This window comes from Strongylocentrotus purpuratus, unplaced genomic scaffold, assembly GCF_000002235.5.
Source record: "Strongylocentrotus purpuratus isolate Spur 01 unplaced genomic scaffold, Spur_5.0 spur5_scaffold_21, whole genome shotgun sequence".
Classification (NCBI taxonomy): domain Eukaryota; kingdom Metazoa; phylum Echinodermata; class Echinoidea; order Camarodonta; family Strongylocentrotidae; genus Strongylocentrotus; species Strongylocentrotus purpuratus.
The window spans coordinates 43627380-43647490 of NW_022145607.1; the positions used below are offsets into that span (position 1 = coordinate 43627380).

Sequence of the window (20111 nt, forward strand, 5' to 3'; positions counted from 1 at the left end):
GAATATTAAGCTATTTTTCACAAAATTTCTCGTACATTGATTGCTTGAACAACTATGGTGATTATTATTTGGTCATCAATGCCGATCAACTTATTGTTAAAATGTGACAAACATTTATCTTCATGTGATTTATACCGCCTTGGGAGAGAGAGAGAGAGAGAGAGAGAGAGGGGGGGGGAGGGAGAGAGAGAGAGAGAGAGAGAGAGGGGGAGGGGTGATGATGACATTGGTGATGACAATGATGACTCTCCCTGTTGAATTGCACGACAAGGTTTATTTTTTTCTGTAGTTACATGTACTTATTTCGATTTAGTCATACAAAACATTTGAATTTAAAATGCACAATTAAAAGGTATAAGTTTACTTGTTTTTGATAAAGGAAATTGCTTTAAGGAGTGGGATATTATTAGTACATGCTTTAATATTATTGTATAAATATCATTATTATACATGTATCATCACCATCACCCTTGGTGCCATCATCATCACTACTACCATCATTTTTCACCACCACCACATCATCACTACTACCATCATCATCACCACTACTACGATCACTATCATCATTATCACCACCATCATTACTACCATCATTATCATCACTACTACCACCATCATCACTACTATACTATCATCACTACCATCATCATCGTCGTCACTACTACCATCATCATCACCACTACTACCATCATCATCACCACTACTACCATCATCATCACCATCATCATCACTACTACAATCATCACCACCAGCATTACAACTTTCATTATCACCATCATCACCACCATCATTACTACCATCATTATCATCATCATCACTACTACCACCATTACCACCACCATCATCATTACTATACCATCATCACCACCATCATCATCGTCGTCGTCACTACTACCATCATTATCCCCACTACTACCATCATTATCCCCACTACTACCATCATTATCCCCATCATCATCATCACCACCAACATCGTCACTATTATCATCATCATCTTCATCTATTCACAGTAAAGTTTTCAATGAATTCGGTGTTGTCTGCCAAAGTTAGCTTACAGTTTAAATTTTGATATTAAATATGCAAATCATGTAAGTTCCACTGCAAACCACCCTTAATGCTGTGGTTCATAATTTGAAGCAGTTGATAATTGTCATAGATATTACAAATTCAAAATTATTCAGTCTAGTCCATTTTCAAGGTGGCATATTTTTACAAGTTTTAACTTTCTTATTGTAATTTTAACACAACTATTGTGAGAACATGAAAACAGAATTTAAAATTCTTGATTTCAACAATTACACCGTAAAACTTTCATCCATTTGAAAACGTTACAACTACATGTACATTTATTTCTAAAAGGGCCCTAATTCACCCAGTCAACCTTTCATTCTTAAGTTACAAAAAAATGCATCCCCAAAAATCACATTTACAAGGAGTATGAATAATTCACTTGTTAACTCTATATTTTATATCTCAAACAATATTGTTGACATTTTCGTAGCACATGTACATTGCAAAAAGGACATGTACACGCATACAGTGTAAGCCCATTGACATAACATGATGGAACTGACAAGGAATATCCATTAGTTCACAGCATATGCTCTGAGGAAAAGTAGAAATATTGAAGAAATACATTGGTAAAAATGTAATGAACTGGATAATAATAACAAATTATGAAATATTCTAAGTTATTCCATAATACACATATATACATGTAATATGTATGTTAATTTCAATTAAACTGTTCTGTAGTTGTGATGTTATGTGGACAACCCTCACATTTGCTTTTATTGACGCAAAAAATACATTACAGGATAAGAGAAATGTAATTGCTTTGGAAATACTTTCTTGGCATCTACTAAATGTCCCTTTACTTGCTGGTTATAGTGAACAATACAAACAATGGTAATTAATCAATCAGCAGTTTTTCTATCTTTAAGTCCTCCAAACTATATTAGCTATAGAAACTACATGTACAAGATTTGATATACCCGAACACATGTTCATTTAGATCATTTGCTGACATTTAACAAAAAAGATCCATTACTTATTTCATCTGGGGACAAAATAGTATCTCATTTGAAAACTTACATTTTAGTTGATACGTATAGAGAATATATGTAACAATCTTACCTCAATCTTACATTATTCTTTACACTACCGTTTTGGAAAATTATGACATATTTTTTTTTGTAATGAACAAAGTATTATGCTGAATCATAAATATGCAATTATTACAGCTTTGATACCAAGGAAGAATCATATGCAACAAACAAACATGTACATATTCACATCATTATGGATACTCATGATTTTTTTTTTTTTTTTTAAAGCTATCCTCACACTTTTTCCTTCTGAATATACAATGAGGTATAACATACCTTTTAGATTCAATGGCGATTTAATCAATTCATAGTGAGCATGCTGTAAATATATTCTTACTTGACCAACTATACCTGCATGTATCATAATGCAAATGCATTTTTCTGAAATATTGAAAATAAAAGAGCACTGTTTATGTACTGTTAAGCCAGGATGTGAAAATAATTGCACAGGAAATGACAAGAATGGTTGATGATACTTTTTTTTGTTTGGTAACATGCATTACAAAGACATTAATGTATGGAAATTCATAAGTATAACATCCGTGCATGTCAGTTGAAGGAGTGTTCTAAAATTCCCTTTTTAGGAAACTTCCAACTTTAATTTTAAGACTACAACAAATTTAAAGCGTTTTGCTGCTTTTTCTCATCAATTGATGTACCTAGTAACATGCTATTAAAGTAAATCAATGCGGTTGTAGTGAAGAGAAAAGAATTGCACTAACTCGTACATGGATCCTGACAAGATTCAGATAGTTAGACAGTGAAATTTTATGACTTACATTTTGATTTTCAAATGACAGTGTTTCTCCCTTTTACATTTTAATGTTTGATGAAATTAATAACAAGCGTACTGAACTGAAATATTGCCAATTAAAAAGCATTGTTTATGTGCTACAGTATAAAGCAACATTCCTTTTGAAGGAAAGGATAAATGATCCAATATAATGTCTAACTATCTGATTCTTAGCTTCCTTCACCTTCACCTTCACCTATCCCACAGTCTGGCTGACCCTTGGGGCACCACTGAAGATTTATACTACCAGCTTCCTCCACTCCTCGTGGTTCTTGGCTTTACGAAGTATGATGTTTCAGTCAAGGTCACTCGTTAATGTTGTCTTCCCATCGTTTCCTCTGCCTGCCTTTTCGTCTCCCTCCTTGTACTGTTCCATGTAGAATAGTCTTGGCCAGTCCAAATGATCATGTGACATACCCATACCACTTTACTTTGCATCTTTTCACTGAAGTCAGGAGGTCTTCATACGGCCCTATGGTGTTTCCAATTCTGATTTTCACTACCTCGTTGGTTATGTGATCTCTATACCAGATACTGAGGAGTTTGCGGAAACATTTCATCTCCAGTGCCTGTATCCTTCTTTTAATGTCTGCTGTCATGGTCCATGTTTCACATGCATACAAAAATATGGACATATGGACAAGATCCTATAACCGATTTTGAATGGGTGGTATTCGTTTTCGACTGAAACACTGCACATGTGTGTTACTTCCAGCCTGCATAGAAAAAGAAGAAAATGATAGCGTGAATGGTAAAAATACAACAATCGCGTAAACAAATCAAAATTGATTCTATCAGGGTTTTACAAAAGGTCTCTAATAAAAAATTTAAAATCATATCAATTCTTTAACCTCCATGTAACAAATAAAGTGGGATAGACTTCTTTTTTAAATTCATGTATGCTCCAAAGCCTTTCTTTTAGGAATGAATGAATGCATCTAATTAAGAACACAAACTGATTATTATCGAACATGTCATTATCAAGTCCCTAGATATCATTCTTTATATACTGTACATTTATCTATAGAGAGAATGATTGGAAATTCAATTTTAAATATATATCTAAAGGCTATCCTCCTACATACGTGGAAAAGGTTCTCTCATACTGTAACCACTTTGACATATAATCTATTAAGAGGTAATGACCACATCATCTTGAAAAGCCTTGTGAGGCATTTTTTCTATCTACACATATAAGTTATAAAAAAAAAACATGAATGGTGCCACTTGTTGATTTCCCCTTTCTGTAAAGGAGGTTTAATTGAAAATTGTATAGTTTAATAGAACCATGATCATAGATTTGCAGGATATCCTCCTGAATATGATAAAGTTTATGGGTGAGTGTATATTACATGTAGGTACATAATAATTACAGTACTGTTTCATCAGGGTTAGCATTAAAACAGTTATAAATCAAATCATGAAAACATGAAAATATGAACTTGCAAAGATGCATTACAATTAATCTATAACTATTTAATTATATTGCGAAAGTGTATTGGAAAAAGAGGGAATGTTCACTACACACACTGATGAAACTTGGTTATCAAAGGGGAAGTCTACCTTGATATAATGATGGTTTTGAGAAAAGCAGAAAAACTACAGACAAAAAACTCAATGACCAAAACAACATGTCTGCAACTACCTAAAGAGAAAGGAAAAAAAATCAACTACAGGCAATTTCGGAAAGAGTTCCATATATATAACCCCACTAAAATCGATGCACAGCTGTATAGCCTACCCTCACTCTCATCCTAATCCTAACCCAGCATACCCATATTTTTTCCTTCAATTTTAGTGGTGGTTACGTGTACATATGGAACTCTTGTCGTAATTTTGATGGCCTTGCAGGGTTCATCTTCTGAAACTTGCAAACATTACAAAGATGTATTTACAAAGATGTATTATAGAATCAGAACATAATTGCCGGAGTTGATTTGAAAGTTGTTGGAATGGTGTTAAATGCAAATTAGCATCTTGTGAATGGTGTAGACTTTATTTATTGACATTCCTCTTGCAATTTCTTTTTAAGGCTACAAACATTACTGTTATGATAATTGTAGATCTATCACATAAAAGATGACAAGTGACGTTTGAAATTAGATTTGGCTTCCTACATAATTAATCATAAAATGTCTCAAATTTATTTGCTTTGTGTTTCTGCTACGTGTATACATGGTGATGGTCTTTCTCTTGCTCCCTTATTACTCTGCAAGGAAAGACCCAGTATTTAACAGCTCATTGCAAAAACTATATTGTGTCTTGAGTGAAGCCCAAACTGGTTCCTGCTGCTTAGCCTTGGCTGCATTCTCCTTATAGTCTTCTAGCTCAGATCCTCTCTTCCACACTTCATTTCATTATCGCAATTTGTTCTTATATCTTATGGGTTACCGGTACATATCCCTAATCTATGTGAATCATGCATTATGTTGCTGACTGAAGAAAGCAATTTCTAAATTTGCAACTTAAAAGATCTAAGCATACGTCAAAGGGCTGGCTCAAAGAATACATAGAAGCCAGAAAAACAGGAAGGGGGGGGGGGGGGGGGGATTGGACTCAAATTCATAAGATTTCACAAGAGGACTTTATGAAAGCAGGTCATTTTATACAATAAATAAATATAGTTGTACTTTGAATCATCTTCACATGAAAAGGACTTACAGGTAAGTAAATGTTTTTAAGATATTGTTACATGTACCTGCTACTGCTACCTGGAGCTAACCCTCGTCGCTGAGAAATAGCCTTGAAGTATACTGTTTGGTTGAACGGAAATTCCATTTCAGCTGTATACTACCGCAAATGTCTGACAGTTTGCTCCAAAGAAGACTGTAGTTTGGGTAAGAGCAATAGTTACAATTAAGTATAAGTATACACATGTAAAGTTGCATTTATACAGAACTATTACAGTGACATAATAACAATATTGCAACTTCCTGCGATCAAAAAGGGGAAGAGAGAGGTAGCTAGAGTGATTGAAAGTAAAAAAAAGGGGAAAAAAAGAGGGGAAAAGAGGGATAAAAAGGTAGAAAGAGAGAGAGAGAGAGAGAGAGAGGATATAATTGAATCAGGAGCTGCCAAGACATATACATTTCTACTCATATGAATCTGCATAATAATATACAATACAAAAACTACATGTAGGTATTGTTAATACATGTTCATGCAGATCTGCTGAAATGGATGATATAAAATCAATGTTTGGTAGTTGTTGCTTAACTTGAAATAAATATTTGAAGAGCTGCATGAATAAGTATATTATTTTCTTTCAAATCAATGATGGTATTGTTTCCAAGAAATAAGAGTGACTTAAATTGAAAGTTTGTTTTAAAATGTAGAAGCCACAGTATTCTTGTGCACTGATGCATGCAACATGCTATCTTTAACATTTGAAATGTGATACGTCTAGCAAAAACAATCCTAACTTAAGTTTGTGGGGTAGTATTGTTCCTTGTACACAAATGGTATTTAGATAATACTAACACAGCACTGCCAACAAAATGAATGGATGAGTACCGTTTAAAACTTTAAAATGTATCCAATAAAAATATTGTTGCATATTCTTTTTAGACAGTAGACACCCTGTAGAAAAACAAAAATCCTAAGATTTTACTGCAAGCTATAATTATTATTTCATTTGGCATTGCAACAATGGAAACAATAAATTACTGCTAAAATGTATGGACAGTCAGATTTTATGCAAATTTAGTCTCAAAGTTACTATTCAGTGCGTATTATAAAAAAAATGTACCAGTTCCAACTTTGGTAACTTAATTATAAAGTTGATGTGCACTGTAAAACTTACAGGTTGCAATCCACAGCAGTCATTAATTTTGCACAGAGGGGGGGGGGGGGGGGAACAAATTTCCACACCCAACCCTCTTTTAAAGACTAAAACCATAGACCGCTAAAACCAAGGAACGGCTCTACGTAATATGTACACTGTATACAATATATACCAAACTGAATGGAAATCATACCAGAGTTGAAGAATAAATGAAAAATAGATGTGCATAAGAATAACTTTGACATAGACACACACAAACAAAAATCCAATAACTTTTAAAAGGAAGACTGGCCAACTTTTAATGCTACATGCAGTATATACATGTAGGAGATTGCATATACTGTAGGGATAAGGGGTAATCTTTTGGAAATTGGATCAAAATAGAAAAAAAAATCATTTAAAGGAGAAAACATTATGCAATTAATATCTTTGTACAGGAAATAAATAAAATATATCAATAAAAAACAACTACAAACAAGCAAAAATAAAGGATAATCAGCTGATTATTGTTGGAGAAAAACATTATCTTTTTAATATGCAAATTATACTTTAGTTTCATTTATTTCTATACAAATTCAGACAAATTGCAAAATATTATGGTAATGAAAGATAACTGACCATGGTTAGTTAAATCTTAGGTAATCAATAGTATTCAATGGTTTTGGATCCTCAGAGAAACATGTATTTTAACTCAAATTATATTAATTAATTTAGCTTTACCTAATCTATAGAACATAATGGAAATTGAATAGAAAAGCTGTATTTTCCACTCAATAATATGACTCTTCTGAAAATATGTGCACATGTACATGTAATGTACATGTAGGATCTTACTATATTAAAGATTTGTAATAAATAGTTTTTAAAATGGCATAATAATACGATGAGGGAGAAAGTGCAACATGGATGCTTCACATTATACACTGTCGCTCATATAGTTGGAATATTTTTGTTTTACCCCACTTTATGGAATTATTTTTAAAATAATTTAAAAATAATAGATCTAGATAAGAGTATCCATTCTCCGATTTTATTGAATAATAATTTGACAATGTGTGTTTTGCGTGACTGCTAAAGCATGTGTATGCTACTATGCTTATCAAATAGGGGACCTACGCCCTTAAGTCATAAATGACAGTAACGAGGATTAATGCCCCACAAAAGGGCACTAATATAGCACATCGACACGGTTTTGATCCTGGGGCCTCACAGTTACGAGGCCATTGCTTTGTCACTGAACCATGACTGTACGAAGCGGGGGCTAGGATAGGGGGCAGTTTCCATAAACAAAATAAAAAACAGAAAATGAAATTTATTGCATTTTACCCCGGTCCCCAACATAAACAAATCCTCTGAATGGCCATGCATTATGGCTCAAAAGCTGTTCAGTTTTCTATTAGAGGGATATCAGATGGATATTTAAAAAGGGGTGATGATGTTAATGCAGAGGTGATAGAGAAGGGCAGATTAGAAAATAATTCTGAATTCTGAACCTTACAATTTTCCTTCTACATACCAAAGTAATTTACATTTCATTTATTTACTGACAAATAATTGCAGTCACTTTTGCAATCAATAATAGTCACTCTTTCCAGTTTATTATTCTCATACATGTATGATCTCCTTTTCTCTCTCTTTAAATATCTCTCTCTCTATCTCTCTCTCTTTCTCTTTCTCTCTTTGCAGCTGCAAGTTCCAGGTACTGTTTTGTTTTAAGTTTGTGCAATGTTAAGCACCTAACAGGAATAAAGGTACATGGGTGTCATTGGAAATAGGGTATTAAGGAGGGTACTTTTGACAGACTTTGTTTCAAATTGGCATCCCAAATATCTAGCTACAGATACGGGGTAATAAAGTGGACATGTACATGTATGTAAAAGTAGCTGCACAAATCTAGAGTCTGCTTATCGTGCATTTTATAGAATGAAACGGGATAGTAACTTTGGAGCAAAATACTATAGAACATAAATCGGTTATACAAATATTAACACTTGGGATGAAGAACAGGAAATCTGAAAATTAATGAATCGTCATTGATGAGAAAAATAAAAAATCACATCATTTTATTCATTAGGTCATTTCATTGTGATGACGAGTAGGTGATTAGAATTTCAAAATGTACCCAGGAGAAATCTGCCCAGATAGAAAGCTTGTGACATATATTTACATTCAATATCATGCAGCACTTTACAGTTTTCTATTCTTCTGTTTTATTATTTGTTTAAATTTCTCCTTTTATTGAGATAACCCTATGTTAGTCTTTTTTTCCTTCTGTTTTCCTCTTTCTCTCATTTTCTATGTTATTCCTTTTTTATTGTCTACATCTTTTTTCTTCTTTTTTCTGTCCTCGCTTCATGTTCTCTTATTTTATCCTTCTTTTATCTTTTACTTTAATATCTTCTATTCATATACTGTTTTTTATATTCTTCTTTCACTTTCCCCTATTTCTGTCTACATAGGATATGACTTTTCACTCAGTTTTTGTCTTCTTTCATTGGTTCTTCTCTCTTTCCCTGTGTGTGCCTTTATTTTTCTCATTTGTATCTAAACAGTTATCTTTGTTCTTCTTCCTTCACTCATTTTCTCTTTCACACCTTTTTCGCATGTATTCTTTATCTTAAATGTTATCATCCTCCATGTTTACAATCAACTATGTTTATCTTTATTTTCTCATTCATATCACCTCATGACTGCGAATGGTGGTCATGTTTTACATAAAAATGTAAGAAAACAAAAATGACATAAACTCACTAATGCACAGAGAAGTTGCCCACTAATACCTTCCATTTTTTTTATAAAGAAGAAGCATCCAAAGAACAGGAAATCATTAATAATTGGGGATGTGTCAATTTTGGTGGTGGCCTACCTCTTTGTTGAAGCGTACTTAAAAACACCAGAAAAATCTCACAAATTAAAAAATATAAATCCTTTTCACGATTTAGAATCTTATTTCCATACAATTCCATAACTTGGATCTCTGTCACCTTGATCAAGTGAAATTTTGAGGCTTTTTTTTTTGGGGGGGGGGGGCTGGTGATTTATTTCCCTTGTCAAAACTCACACACAAGTTTGAGAATACTCACAGCAGTTGTACTCCACCATAGCTTTACAAAATGTACCTGTTGAAGAGGCTTCAATATGTCTTGTGTTCTAGTATTAATAGCAGGGATTGACCATTCATAGATATATAAATGTACATGAGGAAAAAATTATTCAAAATTTCCCTTCAACTCTGAAACACAAAATATGTACGTGTAGCATAAATTACAATACATGTATGGGTTGAAGAGTCCCTGAATTGAGTTTTTTTTTTAAATACAATGTAAGAGAAACAGAATGGCAAAAGTTTGAAATAAATCAGACCAATACTAAGAGTTATGAATGTTTGAAGTATGAGATCACTAAATAAATGTGAATCTCAAATTGGCAATTTGGTACATTCATGTAGACATTGATAACTCTTCTGTTTGTTGTCTACTTCACCTCTGAAACATACATGTAGCATAAATTACATTACATGTGTAAGTTGAAGAGTCCCTGAATTGGGTTTTAAAAAAATACACTGTAAGAAAAAGAGAATGGCAAAAGTTTGAAATACATGATGTAGACATGTATGGATAACTCTCCTGTTTGTTGTATACAAAACATAATCTTAAGTGCCTTCTTCCTTGTGGAAATTATCAGTTTATTTACAGGTCCTCTTAAGATATAAAGAACCTTCTGAGTCATACATGTACATGTTTTTTTTCTTTTTCATTTACATTTTAGTCATTCTGTGTGTTGGAACAAATGGAAAAGTTGTCCGCCACTACATCCTATAGACGTTACTGATTCAGCCAATTTGAAGAGCCCATACCTACATGTTTTAATGATTACAAATTTACAACTTCAAAAATGTGTACATGTAGCTTTGTCACTTTTAGTCTGATTTAAATTTAAATCAAATTGTCCCCATTGTGCTTCTTATATTTGTTCAGCCTTCCACTGGTAGTTTGCTAATACTAGAGAATAAGGTGGATTTCCCTTTAACATTAGGTATATTAAATCTTCTGTGAGAAGAGAGATTATGGTGTCTGTTTTTCACTATTGCAGCAGTGCAGTGGCAGATCCAGATTGGGGGGGGGGGGGGCCGCGGCACCCCCTCACTTGGCCCCATAAACAGGTAAATTTAACCTTTTTTTAGATTTAAAAAAGACGCCCCCCTGGAGAAAGGGGGGAGCAAAGGGGGGCCGGGGTGGTGGGTGTTAACTCGGTGCTCAACATTTTTTCACGAATTGGGCCCCCTTTCAGCCGGCCCCCTCCCTTTCTGCAGACTGGATCCGTCCCTGCAGCAGTGAATTCCACTACAGTCACATAAAGGTCCCAATAGTGTCAACAATTAATTTGGATAAACTTGCATAAATTTGCATAAACTTCCATAAATGTGAGTGCAACCAAGATGATCAATTACAGAACAGGGACAACCAACAGCTTGTTCGCTAGACTGGTTAGAATAGCCTTAGGGCTAGGTGATAACATGAAATATGATATGGATGTCACTAAGCCTTAATTGGCACCCATATCGAGAGTGACACACCAAATTGCTATCCCTCCAGTATCAAATATTTACATTTTTTGTTAAATGTTTGTATTATTTTAAAGTGATTTGTATGAGAAGAAAGAAGAGTTTATATTACTAGTCCTACAGTATAGTAATACTAATCATACTAGTATTAACAGCTACCACCAGTGGGTAAGGTTATTTTAGTGTGGGTACTTCTAGTGGTTATTATGAACAAATTTGAATTTTTGTTTTATATCAATTATCAGTCTTGATAGGGGTACGGGTATCAATTAAGTGGCTCGGTAACATTGCCTCAGATTCTGAAGAAAGAAACTCCTGGATTTAGCTCATGCTGCAATCATGATTACAAACATTTAGGTCAGTCAGGAATCCCATGACTTTACAAGCCGATTGCCTAGCTGTCTGATTATCAAGATATTTATGATTGGAAATCAAAATTTCATTTTTTGTTTACCTAACAGTTTTTTATTACATTCATGTACACTACAGTCTTTTGGGGAAAATGAGTATGGTAAAAATGGTAACTCAAACTAACAGATTTTTACTTCTTTGAGGCATTTCTATCATGATCATTTTGAAGCGCAATTTTGTTTAGGGCTTCAATATTACACCATATCACAGGCACTGATAACACGTAGGGCCATACAGCTCAGATTGAATATTATTAAATGATGGGTATAGGCCAAGTGATATCAATGTTATTAGATCTACAACCTGCGTCTAGCGGCTACCATGAGCTGAGGATGCATGATGACACCGACAGTAGCCTATACGTGTGAAAAGTTGATGCACATGGGTCATATGGCAAGATTATTAAGAAATCTGATTTGAACGTCATATGCTACCTTACGTAAAGTCCACGCCAAGAATGCAATCATTAGAGTCACAGTTGTTGATATTTTATATCGTATTCCACCCAGGCCTGCAGGGCAAAACCACTCCAGCAAGGCTAGAGTCAATGCTTAGGCGTATTGTCCTCTAGCGCTGTTACATGTACGTGCTGAGAGGCAGCAATAGCACACGATGAACACATTGCACACAATTGCACACTAATGCACACAATGTATACAAAGTGGTTGATTAGCAAGTTTGACAGTAGATTCACGATTTGAATTTTTGAATTTTTCTTTCTAGTCTAGATCTATATGACTATCTATAGACTAGATTCTAGATCTCTAAGTATAACTATAACATAGACCTAAGTTGAAAAAATTGTATGCTATTTAGGTGTCATCAACTCCCGGGCCCCCCCCCCCCACTCCGAGAACGGATGGACCCCATGCGTGTTACCAAAATGTCCTTTTCGTAACAAAAGAAAAAGGTCGACCCGTATTGACTTTACACACCGGACTTTTGCTGAAAAAGGCTTGTATAACAAAAGAAAAAGGTCGACCCGTATTGACTTTACCCCGGCCCCCCCCCCACGCAGGGGTCGGAATGACCGCATGCGTGTTACCAAAATGTCCGGTAAAGGGGTACTTTTCGTGCGACAAAGTCCGGCCCGAGAATTGTAAAAAAAGGGGTGTATTTGACTTTTCACCCGGAGATTTCTTTAAAAAGGGGGTGTTTTTTTTTTTTTTTCTCTCATCTCTTTTGACTCCTGAGAAATTATTCTGAATTTAGGGGGGTGCATTGAGCATTTTTCCTGATTTAGGGGGGTCTCCAAGGCAGGAAAAGCCTGTGAAAAGCCCGCGAAAGGGGGGTTCGAAAATGTTGGCAGTCCTCAGATAGGGGGTGCTTTCAAAAAGAGGGAACGAGCATATGCGTACCCTAAATAACACTGAGTGGGGGGGGGGGGGGGGGGCAGGGACTTTACACACCGGACTTTTGCTGCAAAGGGGGGGGGGGGGGACACGCATATGCATACCCTAAATAACACTGAGTGGGGGGGGGGGGCGGGCATCAACTATCACTAAAGTACCGATTTTGAGTGAAATCAGTTGAGTTTTGTACAGTGTAGTTTGAAATGCTGAAAATCAATATGAACAGTTTTTAATACACAGCTGCACAGCCAGGATAGTAATGCAGCTATGTGTGGGCAAAACCAGGGACATGGCTCGTGATGTCCACCAGTCTAGGTATCCTGCCGGGCGGGAGCGGCGGGCCCGGCGCACCTGGTAGGGCTATTATTTCCATTTGAATGTGCAAGTTAGATTTATTTAAAAAAAGAATAAAATACGGTGTTACTGTAGAACCTACCTTAATCAGACGGATGGGCACATAATAGAGACCTATCTTGATGTCAGGATACTAATGTGGTCTAGTTGTTTCAGTCGGGCAACCGTGTTCGTGAAAGAGAAGAAAGACAGCTGCACGATGCGATGGAGAGTTAGCTCGAGAGCGGGCTGCCGTCGCGTCCGGGGCATGCATCGCAGGCGGTCAGATCCGAGCTTCCAGCGTGGCCGTGGATGCGCCAGATTCAGAGCGAGTGCTAGTTTCTCGAAACTGCCATAAGTCTAAGCTCGTGGAGATTTGGTAGAAACACGTGTTAGATCTCTATCACACGTTTCAATACGATGTCTAAAAAGTTAGACTTAATGACGGTTTCGTGAAACCTCCCCAGGTGTTCGGTGTCGGGGATCTGGGCAGCGTTTCATGAAACCGTCATAAGTACAAGTCCAACGACATCCCATTGAAATGTGTGTATTAAGTTTAACACACGTTTCAATGGGATGTCGGTGAACTTGTAGTTATGACGGTCTCATGAAACGCTGCCCAGATCCAGTGGATGCCTGGTACTGGGAGGCGCACGCCCCCCCCCCCCTTTTTTTTCTCCCGAAAAAAATGTGTTCGCATACATATTCTGTTTAAGCATTTGGATAGGCCTCAGAATCTGCCAAAAGGCTAAGATTATCCGGGGACCGCATCCAGTTGAAGGCTTCATTTTCGCAATTTCGTTTATTTCAAGCTTCCTCCCCCCCCCCCCCCCTCCCCTGTAAAGTCTTTGATCTGCCCCTGGATGTATGGCCGGGTAACCTGGCGCTACAGTCGTTTGTAGAAAAAAATGTTGCTGGGCGCTGTCGCCTGGTTAATGAGTCTAACCACAAAAAGTAGGTCTTAAAATAGCGTTAATGACTACTGGACGCAAATCAAACACATGTTGGATGTGATACAAAAACGGGTCAATACATATTGCATCATTTTTCCAAAACTGGTCAATGACTTTAATGTCGCAGCTCGTATCGGGTGTTTTTATTGTCAGCTGCTAGAATTTTTGCACCCCGTATTGGGTGTGATATATAATAATCTACATTTTATGTGAGTTTAAGCACATTTAAAACAAATGAGAAATCAGCAATGAATGTATTAACCTTCACCCCCTTTTATATACTCTGGACGATATATGCGCCAAACGTTTAGGTTTGTTCTAGACATTGGTTAATATGCGCTCAAATAAGACCTTTTTATTGTCAGCTGCTAGAAGTTTTGCACCCCGTATTAGGTGAGGTATATAATAATCTACATTTCATGTGATTTTCAGCAAAATAAAGGCAAATGGGAAATAGCGGCGACTGTATTAAAGCCCGAAACCCCCTTACCGATATACTCTACATGTTATGCGCAATACGTTCTGGTTTGTTCTGCCACATTGGTTGATACGCGCTCAAAAAAGACCTTTTTAATGTCGGTTGCTAGAAATTTTACACCTCGTATTCGATGAGGTATATAATAATCAACATTTCATGTGATTTTCAGCAGATTTAAAGCAAATGGGAAATTAGCAACAAATGTAATACTCCCCACCCCCTTCTAAATACTCTGGACGTTATATGCACCAAAGTTTAAGGATTTCTGGACATTGGTTGATATGCGCTCAAATAAGACCTTTTTACTGTCGGCTGCTAGAATTTTTGCACCCCGTATTCGATGAGGTATATAATAATCTACACTTCATGTGAGTTTAAGCACATTTTAAGCAAATGGGAAATCAGCAACGATTGTATTAACCCCCACCCCCTTCTATATACTCTAGACGTTATATGCACCAAACGTTTAGGTTGTTCTGGACATTGGTTGATATGCGCTCAAATAAAACCTTTTTAATGTTGGCTGCTAGAATTTTTACACTCCGTATTCGATTAGGTATATAATAATCTACAATTCATGTGAGTTTCAGCACATTTAAAGCAAATGGGAAATCAGCAACGATTGTATTAACCCCCACCCCCTTCTACATACTCTAGACATTATATGCACCAAACGTTTAGGTTTGTTCTGGACATTGGTTGAAATGCGCTCAAATAAAACCTTTTTAATGTCGGCTGCTCGAATTTGTGCACCCCGTTTTCGATGAGGTTTATAATAATCTACATTTCATGTGATTTTCAGCACATTTAAAGCAAATGGGAAATTAGCAACAAATGTATTAACCCCCACCCCCTTCTAAAAACTCTGGACGTTATATGCACAAAAAGTTTAAGTTTGTTATGGACATTGGTTGATATGCGCTCAAATAAACCCTTTTAAATGTCGGCTGCTAGTAATTTTGCACCCCGTATTGGGTGAGGTATATAATAATCTACATTTTATGTGAGTTTAAGCACATTTAAAGCAAATGGAAAATCAGCAACGAATGTATTAACCCCCACCCCCTTCTATATACTCTGGACGTTATATGCGCCAAACATTTAGGTTTGTTCTGGACATTGGTTGATATGCGCTCAAATAAGACCTTTTTATTGTCAACTGCTAGAATTTGTGCACCCCGTATTGGGTGAGGTATATAATAATCTACATTTCATGTGATTTCAGCAAAATTAAAGCAAATGGGAAATAGCGGCGACTGTATTAAAGCCCGAAACCCCTTCACCGATATACTCTATATACATGTTATGCGCTATACGTTTAGGTTTGTTCTGCCACATTGGTTGATATGCGCTCAAAAAAGACCTTTTTAATGTCGGTTGCTAGAAATTTTACACCTCGTATTCGATGAGGTATATAATAATCGACATTTCATGTGAGTTTCAGCACATTTAATGCAAATGGGAAATCAGCAACGAATGTATTTACCCCCATCCCCTTTTATATACTCTTGACGTTATATGCGCCTAACGTTTAGGTTTGTTCTGGACATTGGTTGATATGCGCTCAAATAAGACCTTTTTATTGTCAGCTGCTAGAATTTTTGCACCCCGTATTGGGTGTGATATATAATAATCTACATTTTATGTGAGTTTAAGCACATTTAAAACAAATGAGAAATCAGCAATGAATGTATTAACCTTCACCCCCTTTTATATACTCTGGACGATATATGCGCCAAACGTTTAGGTTTGTTCTAGACATTGGTTAATATGCGCTCAAATAAGACCTTTTTATTGTCAGCTGCTAGAAGTTTTGCACCCCGTATTAGGTGAGGTATATAATAATCTACATTTCATGTGATTTTCAGCAAAATAAAGGCAAATGGGAAATAGCGGCGACTGTATTAAAGCCCGAAACCCCCTTACCGATATACTCTACATGTTATGCGCAATACGTTCAGGTTTGTTCTGCCACATTGGTTGATACGCGCTCAAAAAAGACCTTTTAATGTCGGTTGCTAGAAATTTTACACCTCGTATTCGATGAGGTATATAATAATCAACATTTCATGTGATTTTCAGCAGATTTAAAGCAAATGGGAAATTAGCAACAAATGTAATACTCCCCACCCCCTTCTAAATACTCTGGACGTTATATGCACCAACGTTTAAGGATTTCTGGACATTGGTTGATATGCGCTCAAATAAGACCTTTTTACTGTCGGCTGCTAGAATTTTTGCACCCCGTATTCGATGAGGTATATAATAATCTACACTTCATGTGAGTTTAAGCACATTTTAAGCAAATGGGAAATCAGCAACGATTGTATTAACCCCCACCCCCTTCTATATACTCTAGACGTTATATGCACCAAACGTTTAGGTTTGTTCTGGACATTGGTTGATATGCGCTCAAATAAAACCTTTTTAATGTTGGCTGCTAGAATTTTTACACTCCGTATTCGATTAGGTATATAATAATCTACAATTCATGTGAGTTTCAGCACATTTAAAGCAAATGGGAAATCAGCAACGATTGTATTAACCCCCACCCCCTTCTACATACTCTAGACATTATATGCACCAAACATTTAGGTTTGTTCTGGACATTGGTTGAAATGCGCTCAAATAAAACCTTTTTAATGTCGGCTGCTCGAATTTGTGCACCCCGTTTTCGATGAGGTTTATAATAATCTACATTTCATGTGAGTTTCAGCACATTTAAAGCGAATGGGAAATCAGCAACGATTGTATTAACCCCCACCCCTTCTACATACTCTAGACGTTATATGCACCAAACGTTTAGGTTTGTTCTGGACATTGGTTGAAATGCGCTCAAATAAGACCTTTGTAATGTCGGCTGCTCGAATTTGTGCACCCCGTTTTCGATGAGGTATATAATACTCTACATTTCATGTGAGTTTCAGCACTTTTAAAGCAAATGGGAAATCAGCAACGAATGTATTAACCCCCTTCCCCTTTTATGTACTCTAGACGTTATATGCACCAAAAGTTTAGGTTTGTTCTAGACATTGGTTAATATGCGCTCAAATAAGACCTATTTATTGTCAGCTGCTAGAAGTTTTGCACCCCGTATTGGGTGATGTATATAATAATCTACATTTCATGTGATTTTCAGCAAAATTAAGGAAAATGGGAAATAGCGGCGACTGTATTAAAGCCCGAAACCCCCTTACCGATATACTCTACACGTTATGCGCTATACGTTTAGGTTTGTTCTGCCACATTGGTTGATATGCGCTCAAATAAGACCTTTTTATTGTCAGCTGCTAGAATTTTTGCACCCCGTATTGGATGAGGTATATAATAATCGACATTTCATGTGATTTTCAGCAAAATTAAGGCAAATGGGAAATAGCGGCGACTGTATTAAAGCCCAAAACCCCCTCACCGATATACTCTACATGTTATGCGCTATACGTTTAGGTTTGTTCTGCCACATTGATTGATATGCGCTTAAATAAGACCTTTTTAATGTCGGTTACTAGCATATTTGCACCCTGTATTCGATGAGGTATATAATAATCTACATTTCATGTGAGTTTCAGCACATTTAAAGCAAATGGGAAATCAGCAACGAATGTATTAACCCCCATCCCCTTCTATGTACTCTGGACGTTATATGCACCAAAAGTTTAAGTTTGTTCTGGACATTGGTTGATATGCGCTCAAATAAGACCTTTTTATTGTCAGCTGCTAGAATTTTTGCACCCTGTATTGGATGAGGTATATAATAATCTACATTTCATGTGATTTTCAGCAAAATTAAGGCAAATGGGAAATAGCGGCGACTGTATTAAAGCCCGAAACCCCCTCACCGATATACTCTACATGTTATGCGCTATACGTTTAGGTTTGTTTTGCCACATTGATTGATATGCGCTCAAATAAGACCTTTTTAATGTCGGTTTCTAGCATTTTTGCACCCCGTATTCGATGAGGTATATAATAATCTACATTTTATGTGATTTTCAGCACATTTAAAGCAAATGGGAAATCAGCAACGAATGTATTAACCCCCATCCCCTCTATATACTCTGGACGTTATATGCACCAAACGTTTTAGGTTTGTTCTGCCACATTGATTGATATGCGCTCAAATAAGACCTTTTTAATGTCGGTTTCTAGCATTTTTGCACCCCGTATTCGATGAGGTATATAATAATCTACATTTCATGTGATTTTCAGCACATTTAAAGCTAATAGGAAATCAGCAACGAATGTATTAACCCCCATCCCCTCTATATACTCTGGACGTTATATGCACCAAACGTTTAGGTTTGTTCTGGACATTGGTTGATATGCGCTTAAATAAGACCTTTTTAATGTCGGCTGCTAGAATTTTTGCACCCTGTATTCGATGAGGTATATAATTATCTACATTTCATGTGAGTTTCAGCACATTTAAAGCAAATGGGAAATCAGCAACGAATGTATTAACCCCCATCCCCTTCTATGTACTCTGGACGTTATATGCACCAAAAGTTTAAGTTTGTTCTGGACATTGGTTGATATGCGCTCAAATAAGACCTTTTTATTGTCAGCTGCTAGAATTTTTGCACCCTGTATTGGATGAGGTATATAATAATCTACATTTCATGTGATTTTCAGCAAAATTAAGGCAAATGGGAAATAGCGGCGACTGTATTAAAGCCCGAAACCCCCTCACCGATATACTCTACATGTTATGCGCTATACGTTTAGGTTTGTTCTGCCACATTGATTGATATGCGCTCAAATAAGACCTTTTTAATGTCGGTTTCTAGCATTTTTGCACCCCGTATTCGATAAGGTATATAATAATCTACATTTTATGTGATTTTCAGCACATTTAAAGCAAATGGGAAATCAGCAACGAATGTATTAACCCCCATCCCCTCTATATACTCTGGACGTTATATGCACCAAACGTTTTAGTTTTGTTCTGCCACATTGATTGATATGCGCTCAAATAAGACCTTTTTAATGTCGGTTTCTAGCATTTTTGCACCCCGTATTCGATGAGGTATATAATAATCTACATTTCATGTGATTTTCAGCACATTTAAAGCTAATGGGAAATCAGCAACGAATGTATTAACCCCCATCCCCTCTATATACTCTGGACGTTATATGCACCAAACGTTTAAGTTTGTTCTGGACATTGGTTGATATGCGCTTAAATAAGTCCTTTTTAATGTCGGCTGCTAGAATGTTTGCACCCTGTATTCGATGAGGTATATAATAATCTACATTTCATGTGAGTTTCAGCACATTTAAAGCAAATGGGAAATCAGCAACGATTGTATTAACCCCCACCCCCTTCTATATACTC

At 36.2% G+C, this 20111-nt stretch overlaps 1 long non-coding RNA gene across 1 annotated transcript; it reads right to left on the bottom strand.

The window, feature by feature from the left end:
* Nucleotides 1-1438: 1438 nt before the first annotated feature.
* LOC115928117 lies at nucleotides 1439-13953 on the bottom strand. Its single transcript, XR_004065893.1, has 3 exons — nucleotides 13449-13953; nucleotides 5600-5727; nucleotides 1439-3617 (listed from the first exon to the last, which is right to left on the bottom strand). It is a non-coding gene; the product is annotated as an uncharacterized LOC115928117 (long non-coding RNA).
* Nucleotides 13954-20111: the final 6158 nt, after the last annotated feature.